The 18,725-nt window shown below is 37.7% G+C and overlaps 1 protein-coding gene and 1 long non-coding RNA gene across 23 annotated transcripts in view; one reads left to right on the forward strand and one right to left on the reverse strand.

The window, feature by feature from the left end:
* Positions 1–5,045, reverse strand: part of LOC309614217 — a 272,619-nt gene extending 267,574 nt beyond the window's left edge. The window contains exon 1 of the long non-coding RNA XR_014236082.1: positions 729–5,045. This is a non-coding gene — a long non-coding RNA (uncharacterized lncRNA). The remainder of the gene's footprint in view (positions 1–728) is intronic.
* RBFOX1 (RNA binding fox-1 homolog 1) overlaps positions 1–18,725 on the forward strand; it is a 2,204,510-nt gene that overhangs the window by 299,049 nt on the left and 1,886,736 nt on the right. The window lies entirely within an intron of this gene.

An 18,725-nucleotide genomic window follows, 5' to 3' on the forward strand; every position in this document is an offset into this window, starting at 1 on the left:
TATTCTTTTTTTTGCAATGGTGAATGGGAGTATTTTCTTAATTTCTCTTTCATATTTTTCATCATTAGTGTATAGGAATGCAAGAGGTTTCTGGGCATTAATTTTGTATCCTGCTACTTTACCAAATTCATTGATTAGCTCTAGTAGTTTTCTGGTAGCATCTGTAGGATTCTCTATGTATAGTATCATGTCATCTGCAAACAGTGACAGTTTTACTGCTTCTTTTCTGATTTGGATTCCTTTTATTTCTTTTTCTACTCTGATTGCTGCGGCTAAAACTTCCAAAACTATGTGGAATAATAGTGGTGAGAGTGGGCAACCTTGTCTTTTTCCTGATCTTAGTGGAAATAGTTTCAGTTTTTCACCATTGAGAACGTTGCTGGCTGTGGGTTTGTCATATATGGCCTTTATTATGTTGAGGTAAGTTCCCTCTATGCATACTTTCTGGAGGGTCTTTATCATAAATGGGTGCTGAATTTGTCGAAAGCTTTTTCTGAATCTATTGAGATGATCATATGGTTTTTCTCCTTCAGTTTGTTAATATGGTTTATCACATTGATTGATTTGCATATATTGGAGAATTCTTGCATTCCTGGGATAAACCCCACTTGATCATGGTGTATGATCCCTTTAACGTGCTGTTGGATTCTGTTTGCTAGTATTTTGTTGAGGATTTTTGCGTCTATGTTAATCAGTGATAGTGGCCTGTAGTTTTCTTTTTTTTGGACATCTTTGTCTGGTTTTTGTATCAGGGTGATGGTGGCCTTGTAGAATGAGTATGGGAGTGTTCCTCCCTCTGCTATATTTTGGAAGAGTTTGAGAAGGATAAGCGTTAGCTCTTCTCTAAATGTTTGATAGAATTCTTCTGTGAAGCCATCTGGTCCTGGACTTCTGTTTGTTGGAAGATTTTTAATCACAGTCTCAATTTCAGTGCTTGTGATTGGTCTGTTTATATTTTCTGTTTCTTCCTGGTTCAGTCTCGGAAGGTTGTGCTTTTCTAATAATATTCCATTTCTTCCAGGTTGTCCATTTTACTGGCATATAGTTGCTTGTAGTAATCTCTCATGATCCTTGGTATTTCTGCAGTGTCAGTTGTTACTTCTCCTTATTCATTTCTAATTCTGCTGATTTGAGTGTTCTCCCTTTTTTTCTTGATGAGTCTGGCTAATGGTTCATCAATTTTGTTTATATTCTCAAAGAACTAACTTTTAGTTTTATTGAACTTTGCTATTGTTTCCTTCATTTCTTTTTCATTTATTTCTGATCTGATATTTATGATTTCTTTCCTTCTGCTAACTTTGGGGTTCTTTTGTTCTTCTTTCTCTAATTGCTTTATGTGGAAGTTTAGGTTGTTTATTTGAGATGTTTCTTGTTTCTTGAGGTAGGATTGTATTGCTATAAACTTCGCTCTTAGAACTGCTTTTGCTGCATCCCATAGGTTTTGGGTCGTTGTGTTTTCATTGTCATTTGTTTGTAGGTATTTTCTGATCTTCTCTTTGATTTGTTCACTGATCTCTTTGTTATTTAGTAGTGTATTGTTTAGCCTCCATATGTTTGTATTTTTTACAGATTTTTTTCCTGTAATTGATATCTAGTTTCATAGTGTTGTGGTCGGAAAAGATACTTGATACGATTTCAATTTTCTTAAATTTACCAAGGCTTGATTTGTGACCCAAGATATAACCTATCTTGGAGAATGTTCCATGAGCACTTGAGAAGAAAGTGTATTCTGTTGTTTTTGGATGGAATGTCCTATAAATGTCAGTTAAGTGCATCTTGTTTGATGTATCATTTAGAGCTGTGTTTCCTTATTTATTTTCATTTTGGATGATCTGTCAATTGGTGAAAGTGGGGTGTTAAAGTCCCCTACTATGATTGTGTTACTGTCAGTTTCCCCTTTTATGGCTGTTAGCATTTGCCTTATGTATTGAGGTGCTCCTATGTTGGGTGCATAAATATTTACAATTGTTATATCTTCTTGGATTGATCCCTTGATGATTATGTAGTGTCCTTCTTTTTCTCTTGTAATAGTCTTTATTTTAAAGTCTATTTTGTCTGATATGAGAATTGCTACTCCAGCTTTCTTTTGGTTTCCATTTGCATGGAATATCTTTTTCCATCCCCTCACTTTCAGTCTGTATGTGTCCCTAGGTCTGAAGTGCATCTCTTGTAGACAGCATATATACAGGCCTTGTTTTTGTATCCATTCAGCCAGTCTATGTCTTTTGGTTGGAGCATTTAATCCATTTACATTTAAGGTAGTTATCAATATGTATGTTCCTGTTACCATTTTTATAATTGTTTTGGGTTTGTTATTGTAGGTCTTTTCCTTCTCTTGTGTTTCCTGCCTAGAGAAGTTCCTTTAGCATTTGTTGTAAAGATGGTTTGGTGGTGCTGAATTCTCTAAGCTTTTGCTTTTCTGTAGGGTTTTAATTTCTCTGTCGAATCTGAATGTGATCCTTGCTGGGTAGAGTAATCTTGGTGGTAGGTTTTTCCCTTTCATCACTTTAACTATGTCCTGCCACTCCCTTCTGGCTTGCAGAGTTTCTGCTGAAAGATCAGCTGTTAACCTTATGGGGATTTCCTTGTATGTTATTTGTTGCTTTTCCCTTGCTGCTTTTAATATTTTTCCTTTGTATTTAATTTTTGATAGTTTGATTAATATGTGTCTTGGTGTGTTTCTCGTTGGATTTATCCTGTATGGGACTCTCTATGCTTCCTGGACTTGATTGACTATTTCCTTTGCCATATTAGGGATGTTTTCAACTATAATCTCTTCAAATATTTTCTCAGTCCCTTTCTTTTTCTCTTTTTCTTCTGGGACCCCTATGAGTCGAATGTTGGTGCATTTAATGTTGTCCCAGAAGTCTGTGAGACTGTCCTCAATTCTTGTCATTCTTTTTTCTTTATTCTGCTCTGTGGTAGTTATTTCCACTATTTTATCTTTCAGGTCACTTATCCGTTCCTCTACGTCAGTTATTCTGCTTTTGAGTCCTTCTAGAGAATTTTTAATTTCATTTATAGTGTTGTTCATCATTGCTTGTTTGCTCATTAGTTCTTCTAGGTCCTTGTTAAACGTTTCTTGTATTTTCTCCATTCTATTTCCAAGATTTTGGATCATCTTTACTATCATTACTCTGAATTCTTTTTCAGGTAGGCTGCCCATTTCCTCTTCATTTGTTTGGTCTAGTGGGTTTTTACCTTGCTCCTTCACCTGCTGTGTATTTCTCTGTCTTCTCATTTTGCTTAACTTATGGTGTTTGGGGTCTCCTTTTCACAGACTGCAGGTTCATATTTCTCATTGTTGTTGGTGTCTGCCCCCAGTAGGTAAGGTTGGTTCAGTGGGTTGTGTAGGCTTCCTGGTGGAGGGGACTGGTGCCTTGTTTTGGTGGATGAGACTGGATCTTGTCTTTCTGGTGGGCAGACCACATCCGGTGGTGTGTTTTAGGGTGTCTGTGAACTGACTATGGTTTTAGGCACACTCCCTGCTGATGGGTGAGGTTGTGTTCCTGTCTTGCTAGTTGTTTGGCATAGGGTGTCCAGCCCTGTAGCTTGCTGGTTGTTGAGTGGAGCTGGGTGTTAACATTGAGACGGAGATCTCTGTGAGAGCTTTCACTGTTTGATATTACATGGGGCCGGGAGGTCCCTTGTGGACAAATGTCCTGAACTTGGCTCACCCATCTCAGAGGCTCAGGCCTGACATCTGGCCGGAGCACCAAGACCCTGTCAGCCACTTGGGTCAGAAGAAAAGGGAGAAAAAAAAAAAGAAAGAAAGAAAGAATAAAATAAAATAAAATAAAATAAAAAGTGATTAAGACAAAAAAAATTATTAAAATAAAAAAAGTAAAAGAGTAAAAAAAAAAAAGAAAGAAAGAAGAGTACAACCAAACCAAAAAACAAATCCACCAATGATAACAAGCACTAAAAACTATACAAATAAGCAAAAAAAAAAAAAACAAAAAAAAAAAACCCAAAAAACCAGACAGACTGAACCCTAGGGCAAATGGTAAAACAAAGCTATACAGACAAAATCACACAGAGAAGAATACACATACACACTCACAAAAAGAGATAAAGGGAAAAAAAATATGAAAAGGGAGAGAGCAACCAAATCAATAAACAAATCTACCAATGATAATAAGCTTTAAATACTAAACTAAAATAAACATTAAACCAGAAACAAATTAGACGCAGAAAGCAAACCCCTATTCTACAGTTGCTCCCAAAGTCCACCGCCTCAATTTTGGGATGATTCATTGTCTATTCAGGTATTTCACAGGTGCAGGGTACATCAAGGTGATTGTGGAGATTTAATCCACTGCTCCTGAGGCTGCTGGGAGAGATTTCCCTTTCTCTTCTTTGTTCACACAGCTCCTGGGGTTCAGCTTTGGATTTGGCCCCTCCTCTGTGTGTAGGTCGCCTGAAGGCGTCTGTTCTTCGCTCAGACAGGGCGGGGTTAATGTAGCAGCTGATTAGGGGGCTCTGGCTCACTCAGGCTGGGAGAGGGAGCGGTACAGAATGTGGGGTGAACGTGTGGTGACAGAGGCCAGCGTGATGTTGCAACAGCCTCAGGTGCACCGTGTGTTCTCCCTGGGAAGTTGTCCCTGGATCGCGGGACCCTGGCAGTGGCAGGCTGCATAGGCTTCCAGGAGGGGAGGTGTGGATAGTGACCTGTGCTTGCACACTGGATTCTTCGTGGCTGCAGTAGCAGCCTTAGCATTTCATGCCCGTCTCTGGTGTCTGAGCTGATAGCCACGGCTCGCCTGTCTCTGGAGCTCGTTTAGGTGGTGCTCTGAATCCCCTCTCCTCAGGAACCCCCAAACAATGGTCACCTGCCTCTTAGGCAGTTCCAGACTTTTTCCCGGACTCCCTCCTGGCTAGCTGTAGTGCACTAGCCCGCTTCAGGCTGTGTTCACGCAGCCAACCCCAGTCCTCTCCCTGGGGTTTGACCTCCGAAGCCGGAGCCTCAGCTCCCAGCCCCCACCTGACCCGGTGGGTGAGCAGATAAGCCTCTCAGGCTGGTGAGTGCTGGTCGGCACCAATCCTCCGTGCGGGAATCTCTCTGCTTTGTCCTCCGCACCCCTGTTGCTGCGCTCTCCTCCGTGGCTCCAAAGCTTACCCCACCCCCACCCCCTGTCTCTGCCAGTGAAAGGGCTTCCTAGTGTGTGGAAACCTTTCCTCCTTCACACCTCCCTCCCAGAGGTACAGGTCCCATTCCTATTCTTTTGTCTCTGTTTTTTCTTCTTTTTTTCTGCCCTACCCAGGTACGTGGGGAGTTTCTTGCCTTTTGGGAAGTCTGAGGTCTTCTGCCAGCATTCAGTAGGTGTTCTCTAGGAGTTGTTCCACATGTAGATGTATTTTTGATGTATTTGTGGGAAGGAAGGTGATCTCCATGTCTTACTCCTCCACCATCCTGAAGCCAGCTCTGATTATTTGTTTTTAAATCTTGTTCTAAGGGAGTGGTGGAAACCACTGATTCACAAGTGTGAGGAGATTACAAGAATCTTTTTCATTTTTCCATTTTCCCCCTCCAAATTATGTTCTTATGTTGGGCAATGAAAACAAACAAACAAACAAACATTGAATTCTGCTTACATATATTTTTTAAGCATTATGATCTTGCAACTTGGATTTATAATTGCAAAAGTGACATGGAGTTTTTAAAAGGACTTAATTCATTTTGATCACTAGGGAATTTAGGAAGTTAACATGTAAGAGGCGAATAAGCATTTTTATGCATATTTCAAGGAGGATTTTGACTTAAAAAGGTAAAATTATTTTTGATTAGAAAAAGTATGTTTTAGCATTTAACCAAGATCAGAGTATTACATTACTTCACAGATTTTTCTCTGTTCTGATTTCTGCCAGTCTTCTTGACTGGAGGGCAATTGTTTTTCTAAAGCACAGACACAGGTAAGGATGAAGATGTAGAAAATAAAGAGTACTGAACAGGAATAAAAAGGAAGCAAAAGCCTTTTTTTAAAATCAAAAGGATCTAGAGTCTTAGACACCATTTGGCACTCGAAAATATCAGTTTGTTTATGCCCTCGAGCATAGAGTTCTCCAGACTATTGACTCTAGCCTTCAGGCTGTTAAGCCAAATATAGGAGAAGGAAGGTGGAAGATTCCATGTTCAAATAAGTTTGGGAAAAAATTGGCATAAATAAGTTAAACTGCTTTTATTAATACTACAAAACTTTTCAGAGATGATGTGTATTATGAAGCATCAAGAGTGGGACTAAGTAGCCAAAATTTCCCCAACTGATTTGACCACAGTTTTACTTATTTGCCTGTTGGTGTGACATATGACACACTGATTTACTCTTAGCGTTCCAAAACTAGGTTTGAGGAATATTGCATGTTTCTCTCTGGAGAAATCTGGTTGAAGGTGAAAGGAGTGCTGTAGTAAAACCTGGGAAATACAGTAATTGTACGGGAGTAGCATTCTCTAATTGTGGCTCATGAGACCACCTGTATCAGAATCATCTGAAGGGTTTGTTAGAAATCCAGAGATCTGGGTTTGATTTTAGATCTCTTGTATAAGAATCTCTGGGGCTAACACCATGGATTCTGTGAGCCAGCAGCATCAGCATTGCCTGGGAACTTGTTAGAATGCAGATCTCAAACGCATCCCGGTCCTACTGAATCTGCATCTGCATTTTTAGGAAGATGCCTAGGTGATCCCTAGGTGGTATGTACATGTGAAATGAGAAGCAATGAATTAGAGAATAACACATCTCATTTACTTAGGCATTTATGTATTTTTTATATCTTGCTCTATGTATTTTGTTTAAAACGCTATTTGAATACAGAGTTCTATTTTAGTTAAAACAAAATCATAATTGAAGAGATAGACTTGGTTACCTCTCTCTTAGTTTACTCTGTGGCGAGCATTACTGTTCAGATCAGGGACCTTTTTATAAACACCATTGTTCTATTGCCAGCAGTGTATACTGACTTTATTCAGATTGCCCAAAGAAAATAATCTCTTGGGGGCTGGTCTTATTCCAAATTTATGGACATGATGATAACTGTCAGATGCAGAATGATTCTGGAATGTCTTTCAGGAGTAATTGACTCTATATAGCTTAATTCCACCTCCCCTTCCATACAATCCATGAAATGCTTGTAGTCATCTCAATTTAATAACTCAGATATTGATTTTACTGAATATAGCCACCTTGCATCTCAGTCTAAGAAAACAATGAAAGAACACATTTTGAGTGGACAAAAAGACCACCCAACACTTCCACTGTTATTTATAATTGCATTGATTTTTTTAGCAAGGAGAGCCAAAACTGTCATTTTGAAATACTAGTTTCATGAGTTTTTGAGTAAGTAGGCCACAGTTATGCTTTATTTCTTTGTAGGTCCTATGATTTGGCACTTGACCATCCATGTTAATTGATGATAAGGCAGGATCCCAGAAGGCTCAGTGACCCATTCCAGGAAACATAATCCAGCATTTGAAAATCACTTTCAGAGCCATTCATAAGGATTAGAGGGAATGGTACCAGGTGCTCACCCATGGCTGAGAATAATGCCTGTTTCCACCAGCAAGAGTAGAAAACCTCATAGTTGAGACATTGGATGAAGTACTCAGAAGAGTCCTGCCTCAGTATTGGGGAATAATTAGCCATGGCTTTGGTCTCATCTAAGAAATCTTAAAAGAAAGACTGGAAGGGATCAAACCATTTCCAAGTAACTTAACTGCATCCCAGAACAAAGTTCAAGAATATTTATAAGAATACAAAATGTTCAGTCCAAGCAAGGTATAAAGAATCTTAAAAATGCAATCTAAAATGAGGAGAAAAATCAATCAACAGAAACCAGTACAGAACTTACACAGAAGTTAGAAGTAGTAGATAAGGACAAGTTAAAAAAATTTAAAGAGAAACCTGGAAGACATAAAAAAGATCAAAATAAAAACTCTAGAGATAGAAACCTATAATATCAAAGACATAAATACACTGAATGGCATGAATAGCAGATTAGACCTTGCACACACACACACACACACACACACACACACACACACACAAAATCAGTGAACATGAAACACAGCAATAGAAATTATCCAAAATGAAACACAGAAAAAAGAATCATCATGGAAAAAAAAAGTAAGCACAGAACCAGTGACCTCTGGGACAACTTCAAGAAATTTAATATATTTATGATTGGAGTCTCTAAAGGAATGAGAAAGAGGGAGAGATAGGAAAAACATATTTGAAGGCAGTGGCCAAAAATTTTCCAAGTTTGAGAAAACCATAAATCCAGAGACCCAAAGAAGCTCAGTGAATACCATGCACAAGAGAAATGAAGAAAACTGCACTAAGGCACATCTTGATCAAGCACTCAAACCCAGAGAGTAAAGACAGGTTACTTGCAGAGGACCAAAGATAAGGGTGAGAGCAGATTTCTCATCAGAAACAATGCAAGTAAAAAAGGATAGTATGACAAAATATTTAACATATTGAAGTAAAAAAAACTACTAACATAAAATTTTATGCTTAAAAAATCTTAGCCATAAATACTTTTTTTTCCTCATATGAAAGCTGAAAGAATTAATCACCAGCACACCCACACTGTAAGAAATGTTATAGGGAGTGCTTCAGGCAGAAGGAAAATGATACCAGATGGAAATAGGGAATCTATAGAAAGGAATGAAAAACACCAGAAATGGAAACTAAATAGATAATACAGAAGTTACTTTAAAAAATGATTGAGGGAGAGAACGAGATTGGTTTAAGATGGCGGAGTAGAAGGATGTGTGCTCATGCCCTCTTGCGAGAGCACTAGAATCACAACTAACTGCTGAACAATCATCAACAGGAAGACACTGGAACTCACCAAAAAAGATACCCCACACCCAAAGACAAAGGAGAAGCCTCAATGAGATGGTAGGAGGGGCGCAATCACAAAAAATCAAATCCCATAACCACTGGGTGGGTGACTCACAGACTACAGAACCCTTATACCACAGAAGTCCACCCACTGGAGTGAAGGTTCTGAGCCCCACATCAGGCTTCCCAACCTGGGGGTCCGGCAACGGGAGGAGGAATTCCTAGAGAATCAGACTCTGAAGGCTAGTGGGATTTGATTGCAGGACTTCAACACGACTGGGGGAAACAGAGACTCCACTCTTGGAGGGCACACACAAAGTAGTGTGTGCATCAGGACCCAGGGGAAGGAGCAGTGACCCCACAGAGACTGAACCAGACATAACCTGCTAGTGTTGGAGGGTCTCCTGCAGAGGCGGGGGGTGGCTCTGACTCACCATGAGGACAAGGACACTGGCAGCAGAAGTTCTGGGAAGTACCCCTTGGCGGGAGCCCTCCCAGAGTCTGCCATTAGCCCCACCAAAGAGCCCGGGTAGGCTCCAGTGTTGGGTCACCTCAGGCCAAACAACCAACAGGGAGGGAACCCAGCTCCACCCATCAGCACACAAGTGGATTAAAGTTTTACTGAGCTCTGCCCACCAGAGCAACAGCCAGCTCTACCCATCACCAGTCCCTCCCATCAGGAAACTTGCACAAGCCTCTTAGATAGCCTCATCCACCAGAGGGCAGACAGCAGAAGCAAGACGAACTACAATCCTGCAGCCGGTGGAACAAAAACCACATTCACAGAAAGACAGACAAGATGAAAAGGCAAAGGGCTATGTACCAGATGAAGGAACAAGATAAAACCCCAGAAAAACAACTAAATGAAGTGGAGATAGGCAATATTCCAGAAAAAGAATTCAGAATAATGATAGTGAAGATGATCCAGGACCTCGGAAAATGAATGGAGGCAAAGATCGAGAAGATGCAAGAAATGTTTAACAAAGATCAAGAAGAATTAAAGAACAAACAACCAGAGATGAACAATACAATAACTGAAATGAAAAATACACTAGAAGGAATCAATAGCAGAATAACTGAGGCAGAAGAACAGGTAAGTGACCTGGAAGACAGAATGGTGGAATTCACTGCTGCAGAACAGAATAAAGAAAAAAGAATGAAAAGAAATGAAGACAGCCTAAGAGACCTCTGGGACAACATTAAACGCAACAACATTCGCATTATAGGGGTCCCAGAAGAGAAGAGAGAGAGAAAGGACCCGAGAAAATATTTGAAGAGATCATAGTCGAAAACTTCGCTAACATGGGAAAGGAAATAGCCACACAAGTTCAGGAAGTACAAAGAGTCCCATACAGGATAAACCCAAGGAGAAACACACTGAGACACATAGTAATCAAATTGGCAAAAATTAAAGACAAAGAAAAATTATTGAAAGCAGCAAGGGAACAACAACAAATAACATACAAGGGAACTCCCATAAGGTTAACAGCTGATTTCTCAGCAGAAACTCTACAAACCAGAAGGGACTGGCATGATATACTTAAAGTGATGAAAGGGAAGAACTTAAAACCAAGATTACTCTACCCAGCAAGGATCTCATTCAGATTCGATGGAGAAATCAAAAGCTTTACAGACAAGCATAAGCTAAGAGAATTAAGCACCACCAAACCAGCTCTACAGCAAATGCTAAAGGAACTTCTCTAAGTGGGAAACACAAGAGAAGAAAAGGACCTACAAAAACAAACTCAAAACAATTAAGAAAATGGTAATAGGAACATACATATCAGTAATTACCTTAAATGTGAATGGATTAAATGCTCCAACCAAAAGACACAGGCTTGCTGAATGGATACAAAAACAGGACCCATATATATGCTGTCTACAAGAGACCCACTTCAGACCTAGGGACACATACAGACTGAAAGTGAGGTGATGGAAAACGATATTCCATGCAAATGGAAATCAAAAGAAAGCTGGAGTAGCAATACTCATATCAGATAAAATAGACTTTAAAATAAAGAATGTTACAAGAGATAAGGAAGGACACTACATAATGATCAAGGGATCAATCCAAGAGGAAGATATAACAATTATAAATATATATGCACCCAACATAGGAGCACCTCAATACATAAGGCAAGTGCTAACAGCTATAAAAGAGGAAATCAACAGTAACACAATAATAGTGGGGGACTTTAACACCTCACTTACACCAATGGACAGATTATTCAAAATGAAAATAAATAAGGAAACAGAAGCTTTAAATGACACAATAGACCAGATAGATTTAATTGACATTTATAGGACATTCCATCCAAAAACAGCAGATTACACTTTCTTCTCAAGTACGCACGGAACATTCTCCAGGATAGATCACATCTTGGGTCACAAATCAAGCCTCAGTAAATTTAAGAAAATTGAAATCATATCAAGCATCTTTTCTGACCACAACACTATGAGATTAGAACTGAATACCAGAGAAAAAACGTAAGAAATACAAACACATGGAGGCTAAAGAATACATTACTAAATAACCAAGAGATCACTGAAGAAATCAAAGAGGAAATCAAAAAATACCTAGGGACAAATGACAATGAAAACACGACGATCCAAAACCTATGGGATGCAGCAAAAGCAGTTCTAAGAGGGACGTTTTTAACTATAGAAGCCTACCTCAAGAAACAAGAAAAATCTCAAATAAACAATCTAACCTTACACCTAAAGGAACTAGAGAAAGAAGAACAAACAAAACCGAAAGTGAGCAGAAGGAAAGAAATCATAAAGATCAGAGCAGAAATAAATGAAATAGAAACAAAGAAAACAATAGCAAAGATCAATAAAACTAAAAGCTGGTTCTTTGAGAAGATAAACAAAATTGATAAACCATTAGCCAGACTCATCAAGAAAAAGAGGGAGAGGACTCAAATCAATAAAATTAGAAATGAAAAAGGAGACGTTACAACAGACACTGGAGAAATACAAAGCATCCTAAGAGACTACTACAAGAACTCTATGCCAATAAAATGGACAACCTGGAAGAAATGGACAAATTCTTAGGTATAACCTTCCACGGCAGAACCAGGAAGAAATAGAAAATATGAACAGATCAATCACAAGTAATGAAATTGAAACTGTGATTAAAAATCTTCCAACAAACAGAAGTCCAGGACCAGATGGCTTCACAGGTGAATTCTATCAAACATTTAGAGAAGAGCTAACACCCATCCTTCTCAAACTCTTCCAAAAAATTGCAGAGGAAGGAACATTCCCAAACTCATTCTATGAGGCCACCATCACCCTGATACCAAAACCAGACAAAGATACTACAAAAAAAGAAAATTACAGACCAATATCACTGATGAATATAGATGCAAAAATCCTCAACAAAATACTAGCAAACAGAATCCAACAACACATTAAAAGGATCATACACCACGATCAAGTGGGGTGTATCCCAGTAATGCAAGGAGTCTTCAATATACGCAAATCAATCAATGTGTTAAACCATATTAACAGATTGAAGGAGAAAAACCATATGATCATCTCAATAGATGCAGAAAAACTTTTCACAAAATTCAACACCCATTTACGATAAAAACTCTCCAGAAAGTGGGCATAGAGGGAACCTACCTCAACATAATAAAGGCCATATATGATGAACTCACAGCAAACATCATGCTCAATGATGAAAAACTGAAAGCATTTCCTCTAAGATCGGGAAGAAGACAAGGATGTCCACTCTCACCACTATTATTCAACATAGTTTTGGAAGTCCTAGCCACAGCAATCAGAGAAGAAAAAGAAATAAAAGGAATCCAAATTGGAAAACAAGAATTAAAACTGTCACTGTTTGCAGATGACATGATACTATACATAGAGAATCCTAAAAATTCCACCAGAAAACTACTAGAGCTAAGCAATGAATTGGGTAAAGTTGCAGGATACAAAATTAATGGACAGAAATCTCTTGCATTCCTATACACTAATGATGAAAAATCTGAAAGAGAAATAAAGGAAACACTCCCATTTACCATTGCAACAAAAAGAATAAAGTACCTAGGAGTAAACCTTCCTAGGGAGACAAAAGACCTGTATGCAGAAAACTATAAGACACTGATGAAAGAAATTAAAGATGATACCAACAGATGGAGAGATATACCATGTTCTTGGCTTGGAAGAATCAATATTGTGAAAATGACTATACTACCCAAAACAATCTACAGATTCAATGCAATCCCTATCAAATTACCAATGGCATTTTTTACAGAACTAGAACAAAGAATCTTAAAATTTGTATGGATACACAAAAAACCCCCAAAGAGCCAAAGCAATCTTGAGAAAGAAAAATGGAGCTGGAGGAATCAGGCTCCCTGACTTCAGACTATACTACAAATCTACAGTAATTAAGAAAATATGGTACTGGCACAAAAACAGAAATATAGATCAATGGAACAGCATAGAAAGCCCAGAGATAAACCCACGCACCTATGGTCAACTAATCTATGACAAAGGAAGCAAGGATATACAATGGAGAAAAGACAGTCTCTTCAATAAGTGGTGCTGGGAAAACTGGACAGCTACATGTAAAAGAATGAAATTAGAACACTCCCTAACACCATACACAAAAATAAACTCAAAATGGATTCAAGACCTAAATGTAAGACCGGACACTATAAAACTTTTAGAGGAAAACATAGGAAGAACACTCTTTGACATAAATCACAGAAAGATCTTTTTTGATCCACCTCCTAGAGTAATGGAAATAAAAACAAAAATAAACAAATGGGACCTAATGAAACTTAAAAGCTTTTGCACAGCAAAGGAAACTACAAACAAGACGAAAAGACAGCCCTCAGAATGGTAGAAAATATTTGCAAACAAATCAATGGACAAAGGATTTATCTCCAAAATATATAAACAGCGCATGCAGTTCAATATTAAAAGAATAACCAACCCCATACAAAAATGGGCAGAAGACCTAAATAGGCATTTCTCCAAAGAAGACATACGTATGGCCAAGAAGCATATTAAAAGCTGCTCAACATCACTAATTATTAGAGAAATGCAAATCAAAAGTACAATGAGGTATCACCTCACACCAGTTAGAATGGGCGTCATCAGAAAATCTACAAACAACAAATGCTGGTGGGGGTGTGGAGAGAAAGGAACTCTCTTGCACTGTTGGTGGGAATGTAAATTGATACAGCCACTATGGAGAACAGTATGGAGGTTCCTTAAAAAACCAAAAATAGAATTACCATATGACCCAGCAATCCCACTACTGGGCATATACCCAGAGAAAACCATAATTCAAAAAGACACATGCACCCTAGTGTTCATTGCAGGACTATTTACAATAGCTAGGTCATGGAAGCAACCTAAATGCCCATTGACAGACGGATGGATAAAGTGTGGTACATATATACAATGGAATATTACTCAGCCATGAAAAGGAACAAAATTGAGTCATTTGTAGAGACGTGGATGGATCTAGAGACTGTCATACAGAGTGAAGTAAGTCAGAAAGAGAAAAACAAATATCATATATTAACGCATATGTATGTAATCTAGAAAAGTGGTAGAGGTGAACCAGTTAGCAAGGCAGAAATAGAGACACAGATGTAGAGAACAAACATATGGACACCAAGGGGGGGAAAGTAGCAGGAGGCGTGGTGGTGGTGGGATGAACTGGGAGATTGGGATTGACATATATACACTAATATGTATAAATTAGATAACTAATGAGAACCTGCTGTATAAAAAAATAAATAAAATAAAATTCAAAAAATTTTAAAATAAATAAATAAATTTGACAATTCAGAAAACATAAATAAATAAATAAATAAATATCCCAAGTGCCACAACTAAAGATCCCAAGTGCCACAACTTAGATCCGGCACAGCCGAATAAATAAATAAATAAATAAATAAATAAATTTGAGTGTTTAAGTAAACATAACAACAGCATTGTGTGGTGATTATAATATATGTAAGAGTATAATGTATTACAGGAATAACACAAAGGCTAGGAGGAGAGAAATGGAAGTATGCTAGTCTTAGGTTTCCATAGTATATTTGAAGTGATACAATGTCACGTGAAAGCAGACTGCTATAAATTAAAGGAGTATATTATAAACACTGAATCAGCCACTAAAATAAAAAAATCAAAGAGTTATAGTGGATAGGGCAACAAAGAAGATAAAATGGAATCATTAGAAATAATCGAAGTATTTTTGGTGGAAAATGAAGTCACAAAAAAAAGGAAAGTGAGCAAAGAACAGATGTAACAAGTAAGAAACAAGTGGCAAGCTGGTAGACCTGAAGTAACCATATCAATAATCACAATAAATGTAAATGACCAAAAACACCCCAATTAAAAGTCAGTATCAAACTATATGTGTTCTATAAGAAATATACTTTGAATATTAAGATACAAATAGAATAAAGGTAAAAGGATAGAAAAAGATACAGAATGCTAACAATAACAGAAATAAAGCCAAAGTGATTATATTAACATCAGACAAAATAGATTTTAGAGTGTTGATTATTATCAAGGACGAAGAAGCCTTTTTAAAAATGACAGGGGGTCATTTCATCAGGAGGACATAAGAATATTAAATTTTTATGCCCCACATAACAGAGATTACAATGCATGATGCAAAACTGATATAAGTGTAAGGAGACATGGACCAAAGCTGATATAACTGCAAGAAACAGTCAAATTCATAATTACATTAGTATATGTCAATACACCCCTCATAACAATTGATACAAAGAGTAGACAGAAGATCAGTAAGAATATAAAAGACCTGAACAGCATAACCAACCAACTTGACCTAATTGACTCTTGTAGAGTTCTCTACGCAGCAACAACAGAATACACATCCTTTTCAAAAGCACATAGAACACTTAATAAAATAGATTATATTCTGGACCATAAAACCAGTCTCAGTAGATTTAAAAGGATTCAAGTTACACAAAGTATGTTCTTTGGTCACAATGGAATTAAATTAGAAATCGACAACAGAAGGAGCTCTGCAAAATGTCTAAGATTTTGGACACTAAATAACACATTCTAAATAACCCATCGATGGAAAAAGAAATCAAAAGAGAAATAATAGAGTATTTTGAACAGAGTGAAACTGAAAATATGACAAATCAAAATTTTGTGAGATTCTTCTAGAGAGTTACTTGGGGCAGGGAATTTTTTTTTCTTTTTTTCTTTTTGGCTGCATTGGGTCTTTGTTGTAGCATGCGGGATCTTTTTTTTGTTGCGGCATGCGGGCTTCTCTCTAGTTGTGGTGTGAGGGTTTTCTCTCTCTAGTTGTCGTGCTTGGACTCCAGAGCACGTGGGCTCTGTAGTTTGCAGCACTCACGCTCTCTAGTTGAGGCACGTGGGCTCAGTAGTTGTGGTGCTTGGGCTTAGTTGCCCTGCAGCATGTGGGATCTCAGTTCCCAACCAGGGATCGAACCTGCGTCCCCTGCATTGGAAGGCGAATTCTTTATCACTGGACCACCAGGGAAGTCCTGGGGTGGGGAATTTATAGCACTAAATGCCTATATTAGGCAAGAAGAAAGGTCTCAAATTCGACCTTAAGAAACTAGAAAGAGAAGAGCAAATTAAACCCAAAGTAAGCAGAGGAAAGAAAATAATAAACATCAAAGCAATGAAATGAAAAACAGAAAAATTATAGAGAAACTCAGTGAAATCACAAGCTGGTTCTTTGACAAGATGAGTGAGTTAAACATCTAGCCATAGTGGTCAAGACAAAAAAATCCCAATTAGCTATATTAGGAGAGGTGACAGTACTACAGTTTCTTTAGATATTAAAAAAATAATGAGAGAATATTATGAACAATTTTATGCACATAAGTTCAACAACACAGATGAAATGGACAAATTCCTTGAAAGACACAAACCATCAAAGCTCACTCAAGAAGAAATATATAACTGGATTAATTGTTTACCTATTTTTTAAAACATCTTTATTGGAGTATAATTGCTTTACAATGTTGTGTTACTTTCTGCTGTGTAACAAAGTGAATCAGCTATACATCTACATATATCCCCATATATCCTCCCTCTTGCCTCTCCCTCCCACCCTCCCTATCCCACCCCTCTAGGTGGTCACAGAGCACAGGGCGGATCTCCCTGTGCCATGCAGCTGCTTCCCACTGGCTATCTATTTTACATTTGGTAGTGTATATATGTCAATGCCACTCTCTCACTTCATCCCAGCTTACCCTTCCCTCTCCCCGTGTCCTCAAGTCCATTCTCTACGTTTGTGTCTTTATTTCTGTCCTGCCCCTAGGTTCTTCAGAACCTTTTTATTTTTTTTTAGATTCCATATATATGTGTTAGCATACGGTATTTGTTTTTCTCTTTCTGACTTACTTCACTCTGTATGACAGTCTCTAGGTCCATCCATCTCACTACAAATAACTCAATTTCGTTTCTTTTTATGGTGAGTAATATTCCATTGTATATATGTGCCACATCTTCTTTATCCATTCATCTGTCAATGGACACTTAGGTTGTTTCCATGTCCTGGCTATTGTAAACAGTGCTGCAATGAACATTGTGGTACATGACTCTTTTTGAATTATGGTTTTCTCAGGGTATATGCCCTGTAGTGGGATTGCTGGGTTGTATGGCAGTTCTAGTTTTTTAAGGAACCTCCATACTGTTCTCCATAGTGGCTGTATCGATTTACATTCCCACCAACAGTGCAAGAGGGTTCCCTTTTCTCCACACCCTCACCAGCATTTATTGTTTGTAGATTTTTTGATGATGGCCATTCTGACCAGTGTGAGGTGATACCTCATTGTAGTTTTGATTTGCACTCCCTAACACCACACACAAAAATAAACTCAAAATGGATTAAAGACCTAAATGTAAGGCCAGACACTATAAAACTCATAGAGGAAAACATAGGCAGAACACTCTATGACATAAATCACAGCAAGATCCTTTTCGACCCACCTCCTAGAGAAATGGAAACAAAAACAAAAATAAACAAATGGGACCTAATGAAATTTAAAAGTTTTTGCACAGCAAAGGAAACCATAAACAAGACGAAAAGACAACCCTCAGAATGGGAGAAAATATTTGCAAACGAAGCAACTGACAAAGGATTAATCTCCAAAATATACAAGCAGCTCAATATCAAAAAAACAAACAACCCAATCCAAAAATGGGCAGAAGACCTAAATAGACATTTCTCCAAAGAAGATATACAGATTGCCAACAAACACATGAAAGGATGATCAACATCACTAATCATTAGAGAAATGCAAATCAAAGCTACGTTTACCTATTTTTAAAAATTAAATTTGTAGTTAAAAATCTTCCCACAAAGAAAACTCCAGTTACAGGTGGCTTTACTATTAAATTCTAACAAATATTATAGGAAGAAATAGTACCAATTCTACACAAACTCTTTCAGAAAATTGAAGAGGAGAGAATATTTACTAATTTATTTTATGAGGCCAAAATTACCCTGATACCAAAACATACAAGAAAGGAAACTACAGACCAATGTCCCTCATGTATATAGAGGCAAATATTTTAAACAAAATTTTAGCAAACCTAATTCAACAATGTATTAAAAGGATAATGCATCATAGTCAGGAGTGGCTAGAGTATGCTAGGTTATGGTCTGTTGGTTTAACGTGCAAAAGTCACTCAATGTAATTCACCATGTTAAGAAACAAAATGTTGAAACATATCATGTCAATGGACACAGCAAAAAATATTTGCGAGAATCTTATATCTATTTATGATTTTAAAAAATCCTGAACAACTTGGGAATAGAAGAGAATTTCTTCAACCTGTTAAAAAGCATTTATGAAAAACTTCCAGCTAACATCATACTTAATAGTG

The sequence above is a fragment of the Balaenoptera borealis genome (assembly GCF_965194805.1).
Source record: "Balaenoptera borealis genome assembly, chromosome: 16".
NCBI lineage: Eukaryota > Metazoa > Chordata > Mammalia > Artiodactyla > Balaenopteridae > Balaenoptera > Balaenoptera borealis.